Source organism: Triticum dicoccoides, chromosome 2A (assembly GCF_002162155.2).
Source record: "Triticum dicoccoides isolate Atlit2015 ecotype Zavitan chromosome 2A, WEW_v2.0, whole genome shotgun sequence".
In the NCBI taxonomy this organism is placed as follows: domain Eukaryota; kingdom Viridiplantae; phylum Streptophyta; class Magnoliopsida; order Poales; family Poaceae; genus Triticum; species Triticum dicoccoides.
In genome coordinates, this window is record NC_041382.1 from 749297502 (window position 1) to 749324495 (window position 26994).

Sequence of the window (26994 nt, forward strand, 5' to 3'; positions counted from 1 at the left end):
TCGAGCCACAGCCGGGCGCGCCACACTATCGCAATGGGTATGACCTAGCTCTGCCGCCGAACAGTACCCTAGAGGCCGCGCCCGCATCAGCTCCAACCCTTAGCTCGGAGCCAACTGCGCCAATCGAGGACGGGTGGCTAGACACCGACTCAGGGGCTGCAGTCTCAATGGCGATCGAGCCAAACACCAGCATAATCCTATGCACAGCCCGTGACTCCAAGGTGCCGGACTCTTTCTCTGACTCCGAACCTTCCGTGCCCTTGCCAATCGAATCCGATTGGGCGCCGGTCATGGAATTCACCGCCGCGGATATCTTTCAGCACTCGCCCTTTGGCGACATTCTGAATTCACTAAGGTCTCTCTCTTTGTCAGGAGAGCCCTGGCCGAAGTATGGCCAACAGGATTGGGATGCAAACAACGTAGAAATTCGACGCCCACCCACCACCCACTTCGTAGCCACTGTCGATGATTTAACCGACATGCTCAACCTCGACTCCGAAGACATCAACGGTATGGACGACGATGTAGGAGACAAACATGAATCAGCACCTATAGGGCACTGGAAAGCCACCTCGTTATATGACATATACATGGTGGATAGACCCAACGAAGGCAATGGCGACGAGATAGCGGAGGATGACCCCTCCAAGAAGCAACCCAAGCGCCGACGTCAGCGGCACGGCTCTAAGTCCTGCCAAACCAAAAGTGGTGATACCGGCACAGGAGATAATAACACTCCGAATAGTGCCGAAGACAACAACAATCCCCTCCAGCAAGATTTAGAGCAGGAGGATGAAGGAGCCAGCTCTCCTGAGAGTGCGGCAGACGGAAAGGAGGAGGATGATCACATGCCCCCCTCCGAAGATGAGGCAAGCCTCTGCAACGATGAATTTGTCGTACCAGAGGATCCCGTAGAACAAGAGCGCTTCAAGCGCCGGCTTATGGCCATGGCAAATAGCCTGAAGAAAAAGCAGTAGCAGCTTCAAGCTGATCAAGATCTGCTAGCTGACAAATGGACTGAAGTTCTCGCGGCTGAGGAATATAAACTCGAGCGTCCTTCCAAGAGTTACCCAAGGCGTAGGTTACTACCCCGACTGGAGGAAGAAGCATATGATATGGCTGATCGGCCACGTCGTGGCCAAGATAGAGAGGCATTCCAGCCAAAAGCTCAGCCTCCACCCCAACGCCATTCAAATAAAAAGGCATGGGGAGATACGCCAGACCTGCAAGACATATTGGAGGACAAGGCAAATCATTCAAGATCGATCTACGGATCACGAGGGTGCACCGCTCTGCGAGACAACAAACGTCACGCCGGATACAGTAAAAGCAAATCCGGCCGGGCCGAACACAGCGGGCAAGACCCATTCGAGTTGCGTCGCGATATAGCCCAATACAGAGGCGCCGCACACCCCTTATGCTTCACAAACGAAGTAATGGACCATCAATTCCCAGAAGGTTTCAAACCTGTAAATATTTAATCATACGACGGCACAACAGATCCCGCAGTATGGATTGAGGATTTCCTCCTCCACATCCACATGGCCCGCGGCGATGACTTACACGCCATCAAATACCTCCCACTAAAGCTCAAAGGACTAGCACGGCATTGGCTTAAGAGCTTGCCAGCGGACTCCATTAGCTGTTGGGAAGATCTGGAAGCCGCATTCGTCGACAACTTTCAGGGCACTTATGTGCGACCACCAGACGCCGATGACTTGAGCCACATAATTCAGCAGCCATAAGAATCGGCCAAGCAATTCTGGACTCGGTTCCTTACAAAGAAAAATCAAATCGTCGACTGTCCTAATGCGGAGGCCTTAGCGGCTTTCAAGCACAACATCCGAGACGAGTGGCTAGCCCGGCACCTTGGTCAGGAAAAGCCGAAATCTATGGCAGCTCTCACGACGCTCATGACCTGCTTTTGTGCGGGACAAGATAGCTGGCTGGCTCGCAGCAATAACATATCAAAGAACCATGGTACCTCGGATACCAAGGACGGCAATAGCAGGTCACGTCGCAACAAGCATAAGCGCCGCATTAACAGCAAACATACTGAGTTTACGGCAGTCAATGCCGGATTCAAAGGCTCTAAACCCGGTCAGCGGAAAAAGCCATTCAAACAAAGTACGCCGGGTCTATCCAGCATGGACCGTATACTCGATCGCTCGTGTCAAATACACGGCACCCCAGACAAGCTAGCCAATCACACCAATAGGGATTGTTCGGTGTTCAAGCAGGCCGGCAAGTTAATTGCCGAGAACAAGGACAAGGTGCCGCATAGCGATGATGAGGAGGAGCCCCGACAGCCGCACACTGGAGGACAGAAGAGGTTTCCCCTGCAAGAGCGGACGGTGAACATGATATACGCAACCCACATCCCCAAGAGGGAGCGGAAGCATGCGCTCAGGGACGTATATGCGTTGGAGCCACTCGCCCCAAAGTTCAACCCTTTGTCCTCCTGTCCGATAACCTTCTATCGCAGGGACCACTCCACTAGTATCCGTCATGGCGGATTCGCCGCACTGGTCCTAGACCCAATCATCGACGGATTTCACCTCACTCGAGTCCTTATGGACGGCGGCAGCAGCCTGAACCTGCTTTATCAGGATACAGTGCGCAAAATGGGTATAGGCCCCTCAAGGATCAAACCCACAAAAACGACCTTCAAGGGCGTTATTCCAGGTGTAGAGGCCCATTGCACAGGCTCAATTACACTGGAAGTGGTCTTCGGATCCCCGGATAATTTCCGAAGCGAAGAGTTAATCTTCGATATAGTCCTGTCCCGTAGTGGTTATCACGCGCTGCTTGGGCGAACCGCATTCACTAGATTCAATGCGGTACCGCATTATGCATACCTCAAGCTCAAGATGCCAGGACCTCGCGGAGTTATTACAGTCAATGGAAACACAGAGCGCTCTCTCCGAACAGAGGAGCACACCGCGGCCCTCGCAGCAGAAGCGCAAAGCAGCCTCTCAAGGCAATTAACCAGTTCGGCGCTTCAAAGCCAGGACACCTTCAAGCGCGCTCGGGGCAATCGGCAAATAGACCGCCTGGCGCGATCTGAGCTCGTGTAGCAATACGGCGGCCACCCCAATCCCAGCCCAACGGCAATATTCGTGCCGCGCATACATAATTACGCATTAAAAATACCATGGGCATAGGTGGGGAGGGGGGCACAACTAGGGCACACCCCAAAACGCGGCTTAAACCGCACTAGGGGCTTCCCGTTTGGTTATTTTTGTTTTTCTTTCATGACCTTAATCTCTGGAAACACTGTCCGGCAGCACTATTGCCGAACACATGATGCAGCAACCAAGGAGGTAGACAGCAACGTCATACCACGGAATTCCCAGGTTGATTACAGTAACGAGTGAAATATTCAATTTAATATCATTCCTCAGCTTGCCCTTGGAAGGGACATATTCCCACTCTTCGCTTATTGCACTATCTGTATCACTCTGCTTTAACGCAATTTTTTAATAAACAATGCATGACATTACGACTATTATTGCATTTTTGTTATATATGTGTGTGTGTGTGTGTGTGTGTGTGTGTGTGTGTGTGTGTGTGTTCATTAATGACGCCTTGCAACCGTACACTCTGGTACGACCAATACACCAGGGGCTTACGTACCCCATAATGCGGTGTGAAAAGTACGAACACTTTCACAAGTGCGGCACCCCGAACTTATAGCATTATATGCATCAGCTCCGAATCATGTCTTTGGTCAAATGTTGGGTTTGCCTGGCTCCTATGTTTTGGTACCTTACGTTCCGCTCTATCGGCTAAGGTAGTGCTAGAAGAACTACTGTGATTGTGCCCTGGTTCTGTCGGGCTTAGCACCTCAGTAGAGAAAGCAAAAACTAACTGTCATGATAAGGCGAGAGACTGGTCGCTGTTCGGCGAGGCTTTTTCAAGTCCCTAAAGACTTATGCCGCTTAGGGCGAGGGGCCGGCCCTGTCTGGCTTACAGGCATGTATCGCGCCCCGAATTCGGCCTTCCGAATACTAGGGGCTTCGCCGAAATTTAAAATTATAGAATTCTATGGCAAAGTAAGAGTGATAAAGCATTATTAGTCCGGTTGCCTTGTTCGCTGTGCTGAGCACCTCCCTCGAAGGACCCAAATATGGGAACAAGAGTGCTCAGGTTTATCCCGAACACCCCAGCACTCGTGGCATAGGGGCAGAAGCCGAGGACTAGCCATCTCTCAGATTGGATAAACGGCCAAACAGAAGGTAATATTTTAAATCCACACAAGCGTTGCATAGCGCATATGAAACAAGTTTTCATCATACAGGATCACACGAGCAAGTTTATTCAAATATTACATCTTTTGAACACTCATCCGCGGTGCTCCTTGCCCTCCGGCGTCATAAGACGGGCACCCGACAGAACACCCTCGTAGTACATCTTAGGATAGCGGTGCTCCTTGCCCTCCGGCGGCCCCTCCTTGATCAGCTTCACGGCGTCTAGCTTCACCCACTGCAATTTCACATGGGCGAAAGCCCGGCGTGCACCTTCAATGCAGACAGATCGCTTGACGACCTCCAGCCGTGGGCAGGCATCCATAGGCCGCCTCACTAGGCCGAAGAAGCTGTTCGGAAGGGCGTCGCCAGGCCACAGCTGGACTATAAAGCTCTTCATGGCCTGATCGGCCGCCTTGTGCAGCTCGACCATCTGCTTCAGCTGGTCGCTCACGGGCACCATATGTTCGGCCTTAGCATACTGAAACCAGAACAACTTCTCGTCGAGCTTCCGTCCTCGGCCTGGTAAAATTGTGCGGCATCGGACACACTACGGGGCAAATCGGCAAATGCCCCTGAAGAGCTCTAGATCCGGGTAAGTAATCGGTAATTTACTTTTACATGCTTGCTTTGCATATAGAAAGCCTTATCCGCTGCTATCCTCTTCATCGCGTCGATCTCTTGGAGGGCCTTTTGGGCTTCGGCCTTGGCCGTTTTTACACTCTCGAGGGCCGCGGCAAGCTCAGACTCCCGCGTCTTGGAGTCAAGCTCCAACGCCTCGTGCTTCGTCACGAGAGCCTGGAGCTCTTGCTGCACCTCGCCCACCCGAGCCTCGTGCTTCTCTCGCTCGGTGCGCTCCTTGGCCACTTTATCTTCGGCCTTGGTTAGCACTTGCTTCAGAGTCGCCACCTCGGTCGTGGCTCCTAGCAAACATACAATGGTCATGTCATTTTGCAATCGCGTCCTTTTTTATATATATCTATAGACGGGGCATTACTTACCCCTGTTCTCCTCGAGCTACCTCTTGGCAAGTCCGAGCTCTTTCTGGGACCCCTCGAGGTCCTGCTTCAGTACGACGACCTCCGCAGTTACTGCGGCGGACGCCAGCAGCGAAGCCTGCATATGCATATTGACATACTTATATTAGACTCCTGTGATATTATTTGATCCTCTGTTCGGCTTTTCTTTGTGAACACCGAACAAAGCATCAGGGGCTACTGTCTATGCGGTAATATTTCTACTACATTTTAAAACACTTACTTCAAAGCCTGATAGAAGGCCAGCATAGGCTTCAGTCAATCCGCTCTTGGCGGACTGAACCTTCTGGATCACCGCACTCATGATAATGCGGTGCTCCTCGTTGATGGAAGCGCTGCGAAGCGCTTCTAGCAGATTGTCCGGTGCCTCTGGATGGATAGAGGTCACCGGCACAGGCGTCTTGCCCTTCTTAGAAGGAGACTGCCTGCCCGAGCCCGGAACCGCTGGAGGGTCCGGCACGGTGTTCGGCTGAGGGCCGAACTAGGAGCTCTCGGGGGCCCCGTCCCCGCGGATCCCGGAGTCCAGAAGGTCGCCTTGAGGCGCCTCCAGGACTGTCTCCCCTCGATCCGGTGGCTCTTGTGATGACACCTCGGCGTCGTCGGCATGATGAGGGGAGGTGGCGGGCGGGACTGGATCGCTATCCATGTCCGACAAGCCCAAGGAGCCATCCGATGATACATCGATACTGGCTCGTGGCGGCCTGCATAATTGTGTTCGGCATTAGGGAAAGCAGTGCTACAAAGGAATCCTAAGAGTTACTCTGGTATCCGAATACTTAAAATCTCCCCAGGGGCTTGACCCTGGGCAACCACTCGCCTTCGCCATCGTCGACGGTGGTGGAACTGTCCGGAAGGAGAGTCCTTCCCTTCTTGGACCCTCCGGCCTCCCCGGTTGGGGCGACCTTCCTTTTCTTGTCTCCCCTAATCGGTGGGGGAGCATCTTCTTCTTCCTCTTCCTCATCTTCGGGGGAAGGGTGCACCGCAGAGTCATCGGACGGTGAGTCCGACGACGCCTGGCGTCGGGAACTCTTTCGGGTTCCCTTGGCCTTCTTGATCTTCTCCGGCACCTTATGAGGGGCTGGAGTCAGCATCTTCGCCAGAAGAGCGTCTGTGGGGCCTTCGGGCAAGGGAGCCAAACAGTCGATCTGTCCGACCATCTTCTGCCAGTCCTGTCAAAGGCACGGGAGTTTAGATCCCGCATAGAGTCAATCTATATAAAAAATAAGTATCATGTGAAAGGTAAAGCAGCTTACCGCACTGGCTTGGCGCTTCACGCTGAATCTGCGATCCTCAGTAATAGGGGGAGGGACCTCGACACTTTTGAACAGCACCCTCGAGGCGTCTTCATGAGTCATGTCGAAGAGCCTGTTCAGAGATCGGTGCTGCGCCGGATTGAATTCCCACAAGGTGAACTCCCGTTGTTGGCACGGGAGTATCCGGCGGATGAGCATAACCTGTACTATGTTGACAAGCTTGAGCTTCTTGTCTACCATGTTTTGAATACATGTTTGGAGTCCGGTCAGCTCTTTCGAATTACCCCAGGACAGGCCCTTCTCCTTCCAGGAGGTGAGCCACATGGGGATGCCAGATTGGAACTCGAGGGCCGCTACCCATGCGGGGTCGCGTGGCTTGGTGATATAGAACCACCCCGATTGCCACCCCTTTATGGTTTCCACCAAGGAGCCCTCGATCCATGTTATGTTGGGCATCTTGCCCACCATGGCGCCTCCGCCTCCGCCTGGCGGCCGCCCACTACCTTCGGCTTGACATTGAAGGTCTTCAGCCATAAGCCGAAGTGGGGCTTGATGCGGAGGAATGCCTCGCACACGACGATAAACGCCGAGATGTTGAGGATGGAGTTCGGGGCCAGATCGTGGAAATCCAGGCCATAATAAAACATGAGCCCCCGGACAAAGGGATGGAGAGGAAACCCCGGTCCGCGGAGGAAATGGGTGAGGAATACTACCCGTCATCTGGGAGCCGGTGCGCGATGTCGTCGGGCAGGTATCCGGCTCTCCTCAGTTTCTTGATGTCTCCCTCCGTGATGGAGGAGATCATCCACTTGCCTCCCACTCCGGACATGATTGGAGAAGGTCGAGGTGGGAAGTGCGGACTTGGGCGGTAGAGCTCGAGTGTGCGAGAACGGATGAGCAAAGGAGGAAGAAGGCGTGGATAGAAAGGTGAATCCTTATCCCTTTATATGGGCGGATGAAACTAAGCGTCCCCACTTGCCTGGTAAAACTCGCTTATCCCCCAAGCGCCGTAATTGATGGCGCGGTTGGTTTACCCACGCCCGTGTTGATGAGAATCCTATAATAAGGGGACACGATCTCTGCTTTGACAAGACGTGTCGAAAAACATCCTCGCGTTATGTGTGGGGCTGGTTAAAGGAAACGGTTCGAATAATCACCGGGCCATGATGTAACATCGTGCTTCCAAAACAAGCCAGCAAATTAGATCTGCGAAAATATTATTCTCTCTATGGTGGAATGTGGAACTTATTTTGCAGGGTCGGACACTATCCTCGTATTCAAATTCTTCTGTGATGTATTCGGAGAAGGAACCCGCCTTGCAATGTCGAAGACAATACTACGCGCCGGACTCATCGTTATTGAAGCCTTGTTCAGGGGCTACTGAGGGAGTCCTGGATTAGGGGGTCTCCGGACAGCCGTACTATCTCCATTGGCCGGAATGTTAGACTATGAAGATACAAGATTGAAGACTTCGTCTCGTGTCCGGATGGGACTCTACTTGGCGTGGAAGGCAAGCTAGGCAATACGAATATGGATATCTCCTCCTTTGTAACCGACCTTGTGTAACCCTAACCCTCTCCGGTGTCTATATAAACCGAAGGGTTTTAGTCCGTAGGATAACAACCATAACATACAATCATACCATAGGCTAGCTTCTAGGGTTTAGCCTCTATGCTCTCGTGGTAGATCTACTCTTGTACTACCCATATCATTAATATTAATCAAGCAGGACGTAGGGTTTTACCTCCATCAAGAGGGCCCGAACCTGGGTAAAACATCGTGTCCCCTGCCTCTTGTTACCATCTGGCCTAGACGCACAGTTTGGGACCCCCTACCCGAGATCCGCCAGTTTTGACACCGACAATGTGCTTGCCAATTTCCAACTCCATCCTCAAGACATCGGGCCCAACTCAGTATCCAATCTATGCAACTTCTATGTCTTCTGTGAAGTGTATTTACAGGAAGAACCAACTGTGGAGCTGTTCTGGGACTTCTTTCACCTAAACCGGTGCACAGAATTTGTAAATGGCCCCAACACTGAACTTGGTGGTGTCTCAATTTAGAAGCAGAAAGAAGTTGAATTTCCTCATGCCAAACTACACAACTACCCAAAGGAATGGAACCAGACTTGGTTTTACTGCAGAGACACTTCTTCGGAAGATGAGAACCCCCTCCCAGGCTTTCATGATCACCGGCTTTCCAACACCCATCCGATGCCGCAATGCTTAAGTTCCACAGAAAGGGTGAAATATGCCCCTCAACTCGCCAAACTCCGGGCTTTTATGGCCAACGGTTTAACATGTGTTGATTTCGTGCGCTGTTGGATATCTTGGAGCATCTTGCCGCTAAGCCGGCGTCCCGTTTTAATGTTTGAGTACACTGGTGAGGTTGAAGACCCTCAACGCCATTGCAACATTCAAGTGACTGATTTAGAAGTCACTGAAAGTGTAAAGAAAATTTTGAATGAATCAGAACTAGTCTGTAGTCAAACCGGCTTGAATCCCCTCTATACCAAGAACAAACCGCCTGCTGTAAGCACTATTCTTCCTTTTCATCTTTGATATCTTTTAATTTGTGCAACTTGTAATCCTTCTTCTATGTATATATGTATAGGGTGATGATCCCTTCTGGAAACGGAAAACCATAGAAAAAGTAGTAAAGCCAACCGGGGATAAAGCGGTCAAACCATCTCGCCCCAAAACTAAAGCCGTCAAACGGACGTCAAAACGGAAGAAGGCTGACCAGATCAACATGGAACTTGATGATGATGCTGATGATCCGGAAGTTGAGGTAGAACTTGACTCACTTGGCTCCCTTTTCATGCATCTCATTAACAATGATCTTCCTCAGGAGGATGCGGAAGGCAGTAGAGCTGATGATGTTGAGGTAATTACCCTTTCCTCCGGTTCAGACTCTAAGCCAACACAAAAAAACCCGTCAAGCAGTCCGGAAAGTAAGCTTTTCTCATCCTCTTGCTCATTTGGATCCAACATTTATTTTGAAGACTCAGCAGCATGAAGCTCGCCGGACAACCCGGCACAGTTGCCAACAGGTTACTTCAACCGGTTTACCTGACACCCCAGTTCGGAAGCGCCGGTCTGAGGTCTCTCCTACTCCTGAAAATTCTTATCCCAAGGCAGGTTATTTCAGACAACCTCTTAATCCGTCCGATTCAAATTATCAGTTGACACCTCCCTCATCCTCTAGTGAATCGACAGCAACTCAACTCCCCCTTTGAAAATTGTGGCTCGGTAAGCTTTGTAACCTTTTATCTCAATATGTTGTAAATCTGGAATAAAATGTTAACCCTCTCTTTAACTTTGTTTGCAGAACCAAAGCCAGACCCATCAAGAAAGCTCGGGTCAAAAATCCGCCCGAAGACCCAGACACTTTTGAAGAAGAACCAAGAGGTGACCCGGACCAGACTTGTGAACTGGAGGGCCCTCATCCTGAAGCCGCCTCTGACGACCCGCCCCTTCAAGGCCGAAACACAGATGAACCAACAGCCGCTGAACCTGCCGCGCCTAACACTGAACCGGCAGAGCCAAACCGGGCTAGTCCGGTGAGAAATGCTGAGACTCCATTATCACCAGCCAAAAACACTGAAGGCCAAGGAGACGATGTTATCATTACTGGAATGGGACCCAGCTCTCATGGACATCCCGTAATCTTGGCTCAACATAGTGCCAAAGAAGAGCAGGCTGTTAGTGAAAAAGGCAAATGGAGTAGTGATTTATCAAATTATGCTCATCTCAACACTGAAGAACTTCACTCTGGCTTCTTGAACCGTCTTCACTCAAACCGGGACTATGAAGCCGGTTTGGTGAATTTGATGAAGGAGCGATATGAGGTATTTTCATCTCCCTTTGTTCGTTGATTCAAAGTTGAAATACTAGCCCAAGGAGCCCCCAAGGGCCATTTTATGATGTTAATCATAAACCGGATCTTTGTAGCGCTTTAAGTTTCTCGTCATTGATCCTCCAAATGTCAGGTCTCTTAATAAGAACCAAGACTCATCTTTTAACAATTAGATAACTTTCCGCAGTGCAGCCCCCAAAGGCCAGTTTAACTTGGCAAGTTAATCCGGGTTTTAATCCATGCATCCATTTTAGAACAGATGTACATTAGCCCCCAAGTGTCTAGGATAATGCTTGCATTGTTCTGGAGATTTGTATAAAATGTAGTACTTTAGAGCAAGTAGGCATTAGCCCCCAAGTATGAAGTGCATAACTTGTTATACGCTTTGTACTTAGTACATATATATATCCTGTTGTTTAATATACCTTCAATGTTGCAGGCTGAACTGGGGAATAGAGATGCCCGAAACTCTGACTTGCAAGAGAATGTGAAGTCACAACAAGCAGAAGCTGCAAAAGCCAAAGAGGAGCTGACCCAAGCCCTGGCCGCAATGGAAAAGCTGAAAGAATCTTTCAACAAAGGTCGTGCTGACTGGGAAACCGAAAAATCCGGTTTAACCAAAAGAGATGAAGACGTCAAGGCAGCCCTGAAACCAATTGTAGATGAACTAGCTGGTTTGAAACGGCAAATCAACGCTATGACTTCTGCTATATTTGGTAAGTATCTCCTTATGTGCTTGGCGCAATTCAATGAACCTTATAATTGACCAGAATATTGACATAAACCCTTGGTAGGCACTCGGATTGCTCATCTTGGTACAGACATGCAGATGATGCTCAAAGCGGCGTATACTTTGATTGAACACTTATACTCTGGGTCTCAGCGGGCTATTTACACAGCGGCTTACAACAAACCGGCACCAACCCTGATAAAAGAAACACTTGAGAAGCTGGCCATGTTACCAGCCTGGATTGTCGAATTGAAGAAGGCAGCTGCCAGAGCAGGAGCTTTAACCACACTTATTCGAGCCAAAGCCTGGATTCCAGACCTTGAAGCGGAGGACATCATTAAAGGATACCTAGGCGTGAAGGAGGACGGTTCAGACTTCGACAATGATGACCTCCGACGGCTGACCAAAGAAATGCGGCCACTAGCCAGCAAGCTGGCCGAAGACACAGACTGTTATATCAATATTACCGACTTATGACGTTGTAGGGAAAAGACAGCTAATACGTCCATTTTGCATCATGCTTTTATATCGATATTTATTGCATTATGGACTTTTATTTCACTTTATGTCACAATACTTATGGCTATTCTCTCTTATTTTACAAGGTTTACATAAAGAGGAAGAATGCCGGCAGCTGGAATTCTGGGCTAGAAAAGGAGCAAATATTAGAGGCCTATTCTACGCAACTCTAAAAGTCCTGAAACTTCACGGGACATCTTAAAATAAATAAAGAAAAATCCTCGCCAAAGATGAAGGCCAGGGGGCCCACACCCTTCTCACGAGGGTGGGGGGCGCCCCCCCTAGGGCGCGCCCCCTACCTCATGGGCCCCCCGGTGGCTCTCCGATGCCCATCTTCTCCTATATGAGGTCTCTCAATGAGAAAAAAATAACAGGAACTTTTCGGGACGAGACGCCGCCGCCACGAGGCGGAACCTTGGCGGATCCAATCTAGAGCTCCGGCAGAGCCGTTCTACCGGGGATACTTCCCTCCCGGAGGGGAAAATCATCACCATCGTCATCACCAACGCTCCTCTCATAGGGAGAGGGCAATCTCCATCAACATCTTCACCAGCACCATCTCATCTCCAAACCCTAGTTCATCTCTTGTATCCAATTCTTGTCTCAAAGTCCGGGATTGGTGCTAGTAGGTTGCTAGTAGTGTCGATTACTCCTTGTAGTTGATGCTAGTTGGTTTAATTGGTGGAAGATCATATGTTCAGATCCTATATGCATATTATTACCCCTCTGATTATGAACATGAATATGCTTTGTGAGTAATTACGTTCGTTCCTGAGGACAAGGGAGAAGTCTTGGTATGAGTAGTCATGTGAATTTGGTATTCATTATATATTTTGATAAGATGTATGTTGTCTAGCCTCTAGTGGTGTTATGTGAACGTCGACTACATAACACTTCACCATTATTTGGGCCTAGAGGAAGGCATTGGGAAGTAATAAGTAGATGATGGGTTGCTAGAGCGACACAAGCATAAACCCTAGTTTATGCGTTGCTTCGTAAGGGGCTGATTTGGATCCATATGTTTCATGCTATGGTTAGGTTTACCTTAATACTTTTGTTGTAGTTGCGGATGCTTGGAATAGAGGTTAATCATAAGTGGGATGCTTGTTCAAGTAAGAACAGCACCCAAGCACCGGTCCACCCACATATCAAATTATCAAAGTATCGACCGCGAATCATATGAACGTGATGAAAACTAGCTTGACGATATTCCCATGTGTCCTCGGGAGCGCTTTTCCTATTATAAGAGTTTGTTCTGGCTTGTCCTTTGCTATAAAAAGGATTGGGCCACCTTGCTGCACTTTATATACTTTTGTTACTTGTTGCTCGTTACGATTTATCCTATCACAAAACTTTCTGCTACCACTTATTTCAGTACTTGCAGAGAATACCTTGCTGAAAACTGCATATCATTTCCTTATGCTCCTCCTTGGGTTCGACACTCTTACTTATCGAAAGGACTAAGATAGATCCCGATACTTGTGGGTCATCAAGACTCTTTTCTGGCGCCGTTACCGGGGAGTGTAGTGCCTTTGGTAGGTGGAATTTGGTAAGGAAAAATTTATATAGTGTGCTGAAATTTACTGTCACTTGTTACTGTGGAAAGTAATTCTCTAAGGGGCTTGTTCGGGGTATCTTCACCCCGACCAGTAGAGCAAAGAGTTTCTCCACAACCTACTGAACCTATTGAAAATGAAATTCCTTATGAGTATCCTTCGGGTATGATAGAAAAACTGCTAGCTAATCCTTTTACAGGAGATGGAACAAAGCATCCTGATGAGCACTTAATATATGTGGATGAAGTTTGTGGATTATTTAAGCTTGCAGGTATACCCTATGATGTTGCTAAGAAGAAGGTCTTCCCTTTATCTTTGAAGGGAGACGCATTGATATGGTATAGGCTATGTGATGATATGAGATCATGGGACTATAAAAGATTGAAGCTGGAATTTCATCAAAAGTATTACCCTATGCATCTTGTTCATCGTGATCGCAATTATATATATAATTTCTAGCCTCGCGAAGGAGAAAGCATCGCTCAAGCTTGGGGGAGGCTTAAATCAATGTTATATTCATGCCCCAATCATGAGCTCCCGCGAGAAATAATTATGCAAAGTTTTTATGCTCGGCTTTGTGAAAACAATCGCACCATGCTCGATACTTCTTGTGCTGGCTCTTTTATGATTGAATTCAGATGGAATTTATTGGATACAATTAAATGCAACTCTGAAGATTGGGACCTCGACAAAGGTAAGGAGTCAGGTATGACACCTAAGTTTGATTGTGTTAAATCTTTTATGGATACCGATATTTTCCGTAAGTTTAGCACTAAATATGGACTTGACTCTGAGATAGTAGCTTCTTTCTGTGAATCTTTTGCTACTTATGTTGATCTCCCTAAGGAGAAGTGGTTTAAATAGCATCCTCCCATAGAAGTAAAAGTAGCTGCACCTATTAAATTTGAAGAAAAGACTATCACTTATAATGATCCTATTGTTCCCTGTTAAAATGAAGGATCATGCTAAAGCTTCAACTATTGTTCGTAAAAGCAATATTAGAACTTATACACCTGCTGAGCAAGTTAAAGTAGAACCTAATATTGCTATTGTTAAAGATCTCTTGTTTGATAATATTGATGGGCATGTTATTCAGTTCGAAGGTGAAACTGCTAGAATTGCTAAACCTAGTGCTAAAGATAAACATAGACCTGTGGTAGGCGTGTCTGTTATTTTTGTTAAAATAGGAGATCATTGTTATCATGGCTTATGTGATATGGGTGCGAGTGCTAGTGTTATACCACGTACTTTATATGAAGAAATGAAGAATGAAATTGCACCTGTTGAGTTAGAAGATATTGATGTTACTATTAAACTTGCTAATAGAGATACTATTTCAGCAATGGGAATTGTTAGAGATGTTGAAGTCTTGTGTGGGAAAACTAAATATCCTATTGATTTTCTTGTTCTTGGTTCCCCACAAGATAGCCATTATATTTGGTAGGCCCTTCTTGAATACTGTCAATGCTACCATAGACTGCACTAAGAATATTGTTACTGTTGGTTTGGATGATATGGTTCATGAGTTTAATTTCTCTAAATTTAGTAAACAACATCGTGAGGAAGAATTACCTAGTAAGGATGAAATTATTGGTCTTGCTTATATTGCCGTACCTCCTAGTGATCCTTTAGAACACTATTTGCTAGACCATGAAAATGATATGCTCATGAAAGAAAGAAGGGAAATAGATGAAGTATTCTTTAAACAGGAACCTATTCTGCATCACAACTTGCCTGTTGAAATTTTAGGGGATCCTCCTCCACCTATGGGTGATCCCGTGTTTGAGCTTAAACCTTTGCCTGATAATGTTAAATATGCTTATCTTGATGAAAAGAAGATATATCCTGTTATTATTAGTGCTAACCTTTCAGAGCATGAAGAAGAAAGATTATTGAAAACTCTGAAGAAGTATCGTGCTGCTATTGGATATACTCTTGATGATCTTAAGGGCATTAGTCCCACTCTATGTCAACATAAAATAAATTTGGAAGCAGATGCCAAACCAGTTCGTGATCCTCAACGACGTTTGAATCCTAAAATGAAAGAAGTGGTAAGAAAAGAAATACTAAAGCTTCTGGAGGCAGATATAATCTACCACGTTGCTGATAGTGAGTGGGTAAGTCCTGTCCATTGTGTCCCTAAGAAGGGAGGTATTACTGTTGTTCCTAATGATAAAGATGAATTGATTCCACAAAGAATTATCACAGGTTATAGGATGGTAATTGATTTCCGCAAATTAAATAAAGCTACTAAGAAAGATCATTACCCCTTACCTTTTATTGATCAAATGCTAGAAATATCATGCAAACATACACACTATTGCTTTCTAGATGGTTATTCTAGTTTCTCTCAAATACCTGTGTCGGCTAAAGATCAATCAAAGACCACTTTTACTTGCCCTTTTGGTACTTTTGCTTATAGACGTATGCCTTTTGGTTTATGTAATGCACCTGCTACCTTTCAAAGATGCATGATGGCTATATTCTCTGACTTTTGTGAAAAGATTTGTGAGGTTTTCATGGACGACTTTTCCATCTATGGTTCCGCTTTTGATGATTGTTTGAGCAATCTTGATCGAGTTTTGCAGAGATGTGAAGAAACTAATCTTGTCTTGAATTGGAAAAGTGCCACTTTATGGTTAATGAAGGTATTGTCTTGGGGCACAAAGTTTCTGAAAGAGGTATTGAAGTTGATAAAGCCAAGGTTGATGCTATTGAAAAGATGCCATGTCCCAAGGACATCAAAGGTATAAGAAGTTTCCTTGGTCACGCCGGATTTTACAGGAGGTTCATTAAGTACTTCTCAAAAATTTCTCGGCCTCTGACTAATTTATTGCAAAAAGATATACCATTTGTTTTTGATGATGATTGTGTAGAAGCATTTGAAATACTTAAGAAAGCATTAGTCTCTGCACCTGTTGTTCAGCCACCTGATTGGAACCTACCCTTTGAAATTATGTGTGATGCTAGTGATTACGCTGTAGGTGCTGTTCTAGGGCAAAGAGTTGATAAGAAATTAAATGTTATTCATTATGCTAGTAAGACTCTAGACAATGCTCAAAGAAATTATGCTACTACTGAAAAAGAACTTTTAGCAGTTGTATTTGCTTGTGATAAGTTCAGATCTTATATTGTTGATTCTAAAGTAACTATTCAAACTGATCATGCTGCTATTAAATATCTTATGGAAAAGAAAGATGCTAAACCTTGCTACAAGAATTTGATTTGCATATTTTTGATAGAAAGGGAGCTGAGAACCCCGTGGCAGACAACCTGTCTAGGTTAGAAAATATTCTTGATGACCCACTACCTATTAATGATAACTTTCCTGATGAACAATTAAATGTTGTAACTACTTCTCGTAGTACTCCATGGTATGCTGATTATGCTAATTATATTGTTGCTAAATTTATACCACCTAGCTTCACATACCAACAAAAGAAAAAGTTCTTCTATGATTTGAGACATTACTTTTGGGATGACCCACATCTTTATAAAGAAGGAGTAGATGGTGTTATTAGACGTTGTGTACCTGAGCATGAACAGGAACAGATCCTACGCAAGTGTCTTTCCGAGTCTGATGGAGGACAGCACGCTAGAGATAGAACTGCACATAAGGTATTGCAATCTGGTTTTTATTGCCCTACTCTCTTCAAAGATGCCCATAAGTTTGTCTTGTCTTGTGATGAATGTCAAAGAATTGGTAATATTTGTAAACGCCAAGAAATGCCTATGAATTATTCTCTTGTTATTGAACCATTTGTTGTTTGGGGCTTTGATTATATGGGACATTTTCCTGCCTCTAATGGATACACACATATTCTAGTTGATGTTGATTACGTTACTAAGTGGGTAGAAGCTATTCCAACTAGTAGTGCTAATCATAACACTTCTATTAAAATGCTTAAGGAAGTTATTTTCCTGAGATTTGGAGTCCCTAGATATTTAATGACTGATGGTGGTTCACACTTTATTCATGGTGCTTTCCGTAAAATGCTTGCTAAATATGATGTTAATCATAGAATTGCATCCCCTTATCACCCACGGTCTAGTGGTCAAGTAGAGTTGAGCAATAGAGAGCTCAAATTAATTTTGCAAAAGACTATTAATAGGTGTAGAAAGAATTGGTCTAAGAAACTTTATGATGCATTATGGGCTTATAGAACTGCATATAAAAATCCTATGGGCATGTCTCCGTATAAAATGGTTTATGGAAAAGCATGTCACTTACCTCTCGAACTAGAACATAAGGCATATTGGGCCATTAAAGAGCTTAACTATGATTTTAAACTTGCCGGAGAAAAGAGGTTATTTGATATTAGCTCACATGATGAATGGAGAACCCAAGCTTATGAAAATGCCAAGTTGTTTAAAGAAAAAGTTAAAAGATGGCATGACAAAAGGATACAAAACTGTGAGTTTAATGTAGGTGATTATGTATTGCTATACAACTCTCTTTTAAGATTTTTTGCAGGAAAACTTCTCTCTAAATGGGAAGGCCCCTATGTTATCGAAGAGGTCTATCGTTCCGGTGCCATAAAAATCAACAACTTCGAGGGCACAAATCCGAAGGTGGTAAACGGTCAAAGAATTAAACATTATATCTCAGGTAATCCCATAAATGTTGAAACCAATATTATTGAAACTGTAACCCCGGAGGAATACATAAGGGACACTTTCCGGAACGTTTCGGACTCCGAAAAGGAATAGGTACGTGGTACGGTAAGTAAACCGACTCCAAATTTTTTAAGGCAATATTTCTCCGTTTTGTAATATTTAGAAAAATAGAAAATAAGTAGCAGTCTGGGAAGGACACGAGGGTGGTGGGCGCGCCCCCTACCTCGTGAGCGCCTCGTGTGCCTTCCGGGCTCCGTTTTCTTGCACATTACGTATTTTGGTCGGTAAAAATTCATTATATATTCTCCCGAAGGTTTTGACTCCCGTATCACGCAAAAATCTCTTGTTTTTGTTTTTGAGATGTTGCTGCTGCAGATCAGAGCAAGATGTCTTCTCAAGAGTCAATCGGGGAGAGCCGGGTATCTAATCCGGCACCGGAACCAAGGGCATACAGCGACGCTGACCACTTTGGGCCAGCAACGGAGGAGGAGATGGAGGATGACTTGATGAGAGTAGATGCTATGGAGGACCAAGAAGTCACCTCTCGCCTCCGAGCTGGGTTCACGATGGGGGAACTACAGAGCTCAGCTATTCCAAACTTGGTTATCCCTTCTAATGTTAGATTTCTTACTTATGAAAATATGAAGAGGAGTGTCACTTGTTCTCCCGCAGCTATGCAACACCCTTGGGGTGCAAGGAGCTTTAGCTGTCACAGGAAAGCTTCATAAGGAAATCATGGACCTCAAGCAGCAAGGCAATAAGCTCGAGGAGGAGAACCATATCGTGAGAGGAATAATCCTCAAGAATATTACACCAAAAACAAAGAAGGAGACATGATCACATGGGTATGGGCACTCCCCTTGGCAACTGTCAAGCTTGGGGGAGGTGCCCCGGTATCGTATCACAGTCACAACTCTTATCTTTACCGTTTTTCTTAGTTCAATCCTTTTGATAATATCTTGATCCAGTAGAATAAAGTTGTGGCATGATCTAGTTTTGAGTTTTGCTTTATGATCTCTCTATGTAATCGAGTCCGTGATCTATATATAATAAAGATTAGTGTTGAGTCAAGGGCTTGATTATTTTGCCATGATCTTGGGTGAATAAAAGAAAAGAGAAAAATAATAAAAAGAAACAAAAAGTTCATATTGATCTTATTGAGAGTAATGACTTCACATAGAAAGAGTATGATGATTAAAAGTTGTTGGGAATTGGCAGACATAGCTTTGGTCATTGTTGCAATTAATAGGAAGTAATAAGGAAAAAGAGGTTTTCACATATAGATATATTATCATTGACATCTTTTATGATTGGGAGCACTCATTAAAATATGACATGCTAAAGAGTTTATATTGGACAAGGAAGACAACATAATGAGTTATGTTTTTCTTATATCTGAGATAAAGTATGTTGTCATGGTTCCTCTAACTTGTTGAGATTGCCTTTCCCCCTCATGCTAGCCAAATTCTCAGCACCAAGTAGAAATACTACTTGTGCTTCCAAATATCCCTAAACCAGTTTTGCCATGAGAGTCCACCATATCTACCTATGGATTGAGTTAGATCCTTCAAGTAAGTTGTCATCGGTGCAAAGCAATAAAAATTGCTCTAAATATGTATGATTGATTGGTGCGGGAGAAATAAGCTTTATACGATCTTGTGATGTGGAGGTAATAAAAGTGATGGACTGCATAATAAAGGTTCATATCACAAGGGGCAATATAAAGTGACGTTCTTTCGCATTGAGATTTTATATATCCAACCATAAAAGCGCATGGAAACCTCTCCTTCCCTCTGCGAAGGGCCTATCCTTTATTATTATATTCTACCTTATGCAAGAGTCATGGTGATCTTCACCTTTTCTTTTTCATTTTATCCTTTGGAAAGCTCAGCATGTTGGAAAGAACATGATATATATATATATATATATATATAATTGGATGTAGGGGAGGATGAACCATTATTGTTGACATTACCCTTGAGGTAAAAAGTTGTGGGGCAAAACTATAAGCCCCTATCTTTCTCTGTGTCTGATTAAAACTCTGTAACCACAAGTATTGCGTGAGTGTTAGCAATTATGGAGGAATAAATGATAGTTGAGTATCTGGACTTGCTTTTTAGCTCTGACATAGACTCTTTCCGATGTTATGATAAATTGCAATTGCTTCAATGACTGAGATTATAGTTTGTTGGAGCCCAATAAAGTTTATGATTTATACTTTTGCATTGCGAATAGATCATCACTTGAACATAAGTAATCATATGAAAAAATCTATATATGTTGCTGCTATAAGAATAATCATGATGCCTTCATGTTCGTATTTTATTTTTAGCGACGCCTCTACCTCTAAACATGAGGACATATTTATTCTTATCGGCTTTTCGCTTGAGGACAAGCAAGGTCTAAGCTTGGCGGATCCAATCTAGAGCTCCGGCAGAGCCGTTTTGCCGGGGATACTTCCCTCCCGGAGTGGGAAATCATCACCATCGTCATCACCAATGCTCCTCTCATAGGGAGAGGGCAATCTCCATCAACATCTTCACCAACACCATCTCATCTCCAAACCCTAGTTCATCTCTTGTATCCAATTCTTGTCTCAAAGTCCGGGATTGGTGCTAGTAGGTTGCTAGTAGTGTCGATTACTCCTTGTAGTTGATGCTAGATGGTTTAATTGGTGGAAGATCATATGTTCAGATCCTATATGCATATTATTACCCCTCTGATTATGAACATGAATATGCTTTGTGAGTAATTACGTTCGTTCCTGAGGACAAGGGAGAAGTCTTGCTATGAGCAGTCATGTGAATTTGGTATTCGTTTGATATTTTGATAAGATGTATGTTGTCTAGCCTCTAGTGGTGTTATGTGAATGTCGACTACATAACACTTCACCATTATTTGGGCCTAGAGGAAGGAATTGGGAAGTAATAAGTAGATGATGGGTTGCTAGAGTGACAAAATCTTAAACCCTAGTTTATGCGTTGCTTCGTAAGGGGCTGATTTGGATCCATATGTTTCATGCTATGGTTAGGTTTACCTTAATACTTTTGCTGTAGTTGTGGATGCTTGCAATAGAGGTTAATCATAAGTGGGATGCTTGTTCAAGTAAGAACAGCACCCAAGCACCGGTCCACCCACATATCAAATTATCAAAGTATCGAACACGAATCATATGAACGTGATGAAAACTAGCTTGACGATATTCCCATGTGTCCTCGGGAGCGCTTTTCCTATTATAAGAGTTTGTTCCGGCGTGTCCTTTGCTACAAAAAGGATTGGGACACCTTGCTGCACTTTATTTACTTTTGTTACCTGTTGCTCGTTACAATTTATCCTATCACAAAACTATCTGCTACCACTTATTTCAGTACTTGCAGAGAATACCTTGCTGAAAACCGCTTATCATTTCCTTCTTCTGTTCGTTGGGTTCGACACTCTTACTTATCGAAAGGACTACGATAGATCCCCTATACTTGTGGGTCATCAACAGCCTGCCGAAATCCATGAAGTTGAAGAACTTGTGCCTCCGATTCGTAAGCACGCTTATGCTCCTGATATTAATCCATCCAATCTTATCCATGAAGAGGCAGTGTTTCAAGCTTTAACTGGAATCGATTGGTCGACGGTTGATTTCCAGCGTCTGGGGAGGGATGAAGAAGTGCCCACACCAACTGACCCTCAACCATCAAACCGTCCAGACGAAGCGTCTTAAACCGGTCGCCGGTTTACTGGCTACTGTGTGCCGATACTTTGAAAAACAATTATGCAATTGGAGCCGCTTTGAAAGCTTCTTGTAATAGGATAGCCAAAACTCCGTTATCTGCCATGCCATCGAGCATGTTTTGTAATACCTAGTGACAACTTGTTCCACCTTTTGGGATATATTTATGCATAGCTCAGGAATAGTTTCGTTCCTGAATACAAAAACTTGCATAGTGTCCTAGTGGTTTACCACTGGACGGGTTATGATGCTCAACATATATACAATACTTAGATGAATGATCAAAGTTGTTGTATAAAAAGTAATATGTGCAACATACCTCATTGGTTGACCAAATATTTGGTAAAGGTGCTAACACCAATCCGGAGTGATAATAACTCCATCCTTATAATGCCGGATTGTGATAATAAACCGTACTGGGATATAACAATCACCGGGTTTTCTTTATAGCACTGGTGATTTAGTCAAACCAGACCGAGACAATGAACACCGGTTTATAACTGATCATGCACTGACAACTTGTAGTTGAAAGGCAAGCCGGGTCAGGGACACCGGTTTATCAGAAGACATTTATGAACTTTTACAAATTAAAAAATCTTCAACAAATAAGACTCAAAAAGGAAATATGCAAGGCTTTTTACGAGCTGCCAGGCTCCAAATCGAGGCTTTTCATGGGCTGCCAGGCCTCTGAGTTAAACCATTTAACATAGCCTTTTAAGATGGGCCTCCAATTAACCAATCGTCGTTTTAACTTTGACAAGTTTAGGGTCTGTAAAAGATTGACTTGTCAAACATTCGGCGGGTCATACCGGGATTACCTGGACATGAGTGGCTTACTTGATGAAGGCAGGTTAACCCGGGTTTTTAGGTGAATACACCAGGCTTCCAAGCGGTGGCTTGATAGCCAATTACAAGGGTCCTTTCAAACTATTTAATGCTTTGCAAAAAAGAGCCCCCAAGTAACTTTGTGAGTTGTGCTCAGTGGGTGCCCATGTTTGAGTTTGTGCTTTGTGCAACACTCTCTTTGGCCCCACATATTTTCCTTTGTGGCTTAAACGCATATCAAGAGGTGTAGCTATGGTGTGATAACAACCAAGCCCCCTAGTGATATCCCTTCGTGGTTTTAAATCGATCAAAAGGTGTAGCTATGGTTCAGATATAACCAAGCCCCCTAGTGATTTTCTTTATATCCGTGTGGTTGCAGAGACCAGATTAACAAAACACTCCGCTTGGTCAATAAACTCTTGTGAGCACACGCATGATGTAAAAAGAACAGATACCCCGCTTCAATGGAGGCTCCGGTTTATTATATAATATATACATTGTCATAAATATGTACGTATGAAGTGCTTTATGGCTCAAGTATAATAAGGCCGAAGAAGAGCTATGTTCCACAACCGCTTGGTCTCCTCCTCCGATTTACGTGAGTCTTGGTGCTCTCGAACATCAATGAGGTAGTATAACCCGTTGTGCAGATTCTTGCTGACCACAAAAGGTCCTTCCCAAGGTGGGGATAACTTGTGCATATTAGTTTGATCCTGAATGAGCCGGAGTACCAAATCGCCCTCTTGAAAGGTTCTGGTCTTAACCCGGCGGCTATGATATCGTCAGAGATCATGTTGATAAATCGCCGAACATGCTATTGCGATGTTACGTTCTTCATCCAACAGGTCCAGAGAATCGTGACGTGCTGTCTCATTATCCGCTTCAACATAAGCTGCCACCCGGGGCGAATCGTGACGGATGTCACTAGGGAGAACCGCCTCCACTCCATAAACCATGAAGAAAGGTGTGTAACCTGTCGACCTGTTAGGTGTGGTGTTGATGCTCCATAACACAAAAGGTAATTCCTCCACCCAACAACCCAGAGTCCGTTTCAAAGGAACCATAAGCCAGGGTTTAATACCTCTCAAAATTTCTTGATTTACCCTTTCCACTTGACCATTAGACTGGCGGTGAGCCATGGATGCTATATCAAGCTGGATGTGCTCACGTTGTCAAAATTCCTCCATATATCCCTTTGACAGATTAGTACCATTATCAGTTATAATACTGTGTGGAAAACCAAACAGGAATATCAACTTTTTGATGAATTGAACCGTCGTGGCCGCATCACACTTGTTGACTGGCTCTGCTTCCACCCATTTGGTGAATTTATCAACTGCCACTAATAAGTGGGTTTTTTGTCCTTGGATCGCTTGAAGGGTCCAACCATATCTAACCCCCAAGTCGCAAACAGCCAAGTTATTGGAATCATCCTCAACTCCAGAGCCGGAACGTGAGCACGATGTGCGAATTTTTGACAGCCGTCACATCTTTTGACCAAATCCTCCGCATCGGCATGTGGTGTTAACCAGTAAAAACCATGGCGAAAAGCCATAGCAACCAAAGACTTTGAACTGGCATGATGACCGCAATCCCCTTCATGGATTTCTCGCAATCTCACAACCCTCTTGAGGAGAAACACAACGCTGAATTGCTCCTGAAACGCTGTAACAATGTAATTCCCCATTAAGTATGGTCATGGACTTGGAAGGCCGGATTATCTGTCGAGCAAACGTTTCATCGTCTGGTAACTCGCCCCGGTTCATGTAAGCCAGATATGGGATTGTCCAGTCCTGTATGACGTGCAAAGATGCCACTAATTGAGCCTCCGGATCAGGAATAGCCAACTCTTCTTATGTTGGTACCTTGACTGACGGATTATGCAATACGTCAAGAAAGACATTTGGTGGAACCGGTTTACACTGAGAACCAAGACGACTTAAAGCATCTGCTGCTTCATTCTTTCGCCGGTCTATATGGTCCACCTGATAACCCTTGAAGTGACCAGCCACTGTATCCACCTCTCGCCGATATGCAACCATGAGTGGGTCTTTAGAATCCCAAGTGCCAGACACCTGTTGAGCCACCAGATCTGAATCGCCGAAGCACTTAACCCGACTTAAGTTCATACCCTTAGCCATCCGAAGACCATGGAGCAAAGCCTCATATTCAGCTGCATTGTTAGTGCAAGTGAACATTAAATGGAAGACATAACAAAACTTGTCACCTCGTGGGGAAATTAGTATAACTCCAGCCCCCGAGTCCTCCAACTGCCTGGATCCATCAAAACGAATAGTCCAATACGTATTATCGGGTTTCTCTTCTGGTGCTTGTAACTCCGTCCAATCATTGATGATGTCCACGAGTGCCTGGGATTTGATCGCTATGCGGGGTATATATTTGAGTCCATGAGGTCCCAGCTCGATAGCCCACTTAGCAATCCAGCCAGTTGCTTCTCTGTTTTGAATGATATCTCCCAGAGGGGCTGAACTGACCACTGTGATGGGATGGCCCTGAAAATAGTGTTTAAGCTTCCGTCCTGCCATAAACACTCCATACACCAGCTTCTGCCAATGTGGATACCTCTGCTTTGACTCAATGAGCACCTCACTGATATAATAAACCGGCTGTTGAACCGGATATTCCTTGCCAACTTACTTGCGCTCCACCACGATAGCCACGCTAACAGCTCGGGCATTAGCAGCCACATATAGCAATAACGGCTCCTTATTGATCGTTGCTGCAAGCACGGGCAATTCAGCTAACTACCTCTTCAGATCCTCGAACGCTTTATCCGCTGCCTCGCTCCAGACAAAGTTATCTGTTTTCTTGAGCATCTGATATAAAGGGATGACCTTCTCTTTGAGACGACTGATAAAACGGCTCAAAGCTGTAATCTGGCCGGCCAGACGTTGAACGTCATTGATACACGCCGGTTTAGCCAAAGACATGATCACTGAAATTTTTTCCAGATTAGCCTCAATGCCTCTGTTTGACACCAGAAAACCCAACAACTTGCCTGTCGGGACATCAAAGACACACTGCTCCGGATTGAGCATCATCTTGTAAACCCGAAGGTTGTCAAAGGTTTCTCTGAAATCATCTATCAATGTTTCCTCCTTTCTGGACTTTATCGCGATATCATCAAGGTATGCATGAACATTGTGCCCAATCTGCTTATGAAGGCAATTCTGAACACAGCGCTGATAAGTTGCCTGGGCACTCTTGAGTCCAAAAGGCATGGAGACATAGAAGAAGGCTCCAAAAGGAGTTATGAAAGCTGTCTTCTCCTGGTCCTTAACCGCCATTTTGATCTGATGATAACCAGAATAAGCATCCAGAAAACACAAACGGTCACAACCTGCCGTAGCATCAATTATCTAATCAATGCGAGGGAGGACGAAGGGATCTGCAGGGCAAGCCTTGTTTAAATCTGTGTAATCCACACACATACGCCAAGTGCCGTTTTTCTTAAGAACTAGCACCGGATTAGCAACCACTCTAGATGAAAGACCTCCACGATAAACCCTGCGGCCAACAACCGAGCTACCTCTCCACCGATAGCCTTACGGCTTTCTTCATTGAAGCGGCGGAGAAACTGCCGGACCGGTTTAAACTTAGGATTGATGTTAAGTGTGTGCTCAGCGAGTTCCCTCGGTACACCTGGCATGTCAGAAGGTTTCCATGCAAAGATGTCCCGGTTCTCACGGATGAACTCAATGAGCGCGCTTTCCTATTTGGGATCCAGGTTAGCGCTGATGCTGAATTGCTTGGATGAGTCGCCAGGAACAAAATCAATCATCTTAGTGTCTGTAGCCGATTTGAACTTCAACGCCGGATCATGTTCCGTAGTCGGTTTTTTCAAAGAGGTCATATCTGCCGGATCAACTTGCTACTTATAGAATTTCAACTCCTCCGTGGCACAAACCGACTCAGCATAAGCCGCATCACCTTCCTCACACTCCAAAGCGATCTTTCTGCTTCCATGTACAGTGATAGTCCCCTTATGACCTGGCATTTTAAGCTGTAGATAAACATAACACGGCCTCGCCATGAACTTAGCATAAGCCGGCCGTCCAAACAGGGCGTGATACATGCTTTTGATTTTTACCACCTCAAAAGTCAATGTTTCTAACCTCGAATCATAGTCATCTCCAAAAGCCACCTCTAAGGCTATCTTGCCCACTAGATATGCCGATTTACCAGGCACCACACCATGAAAAACGGTATTTGACGGTTTAAGATTCTTATCTGTCAACCCCATACAGCGGAATGTATCATAATATAGGATATTGATACTACTTCGCCCATCCATGAACACTTTGGTGAACTTGTACCCCCCAACTCGAGGGGCCACCAATAGGGCCAAGTGACTCGGATTGTCAACCCGGGGTGGGTGATCCTCTCTACTCCACAAAATGGGTTGCTCATACGAGCGCAAATACTGAGGCACTGCCGTTCAACAGAGTTTACTGCCTCTTGTGAAGCTTCTGATCACGCTTACACAAACTAGTAGTGAATACATGATATTGCCCACTAGTTAGCTGCTTGGGATTGCTCTGTTAACCCGACTGCTACTGCTGTTGGTTCCCCTGATGGTTGTAACCTCCCTGGTTGCCTTGGTGCCCTTG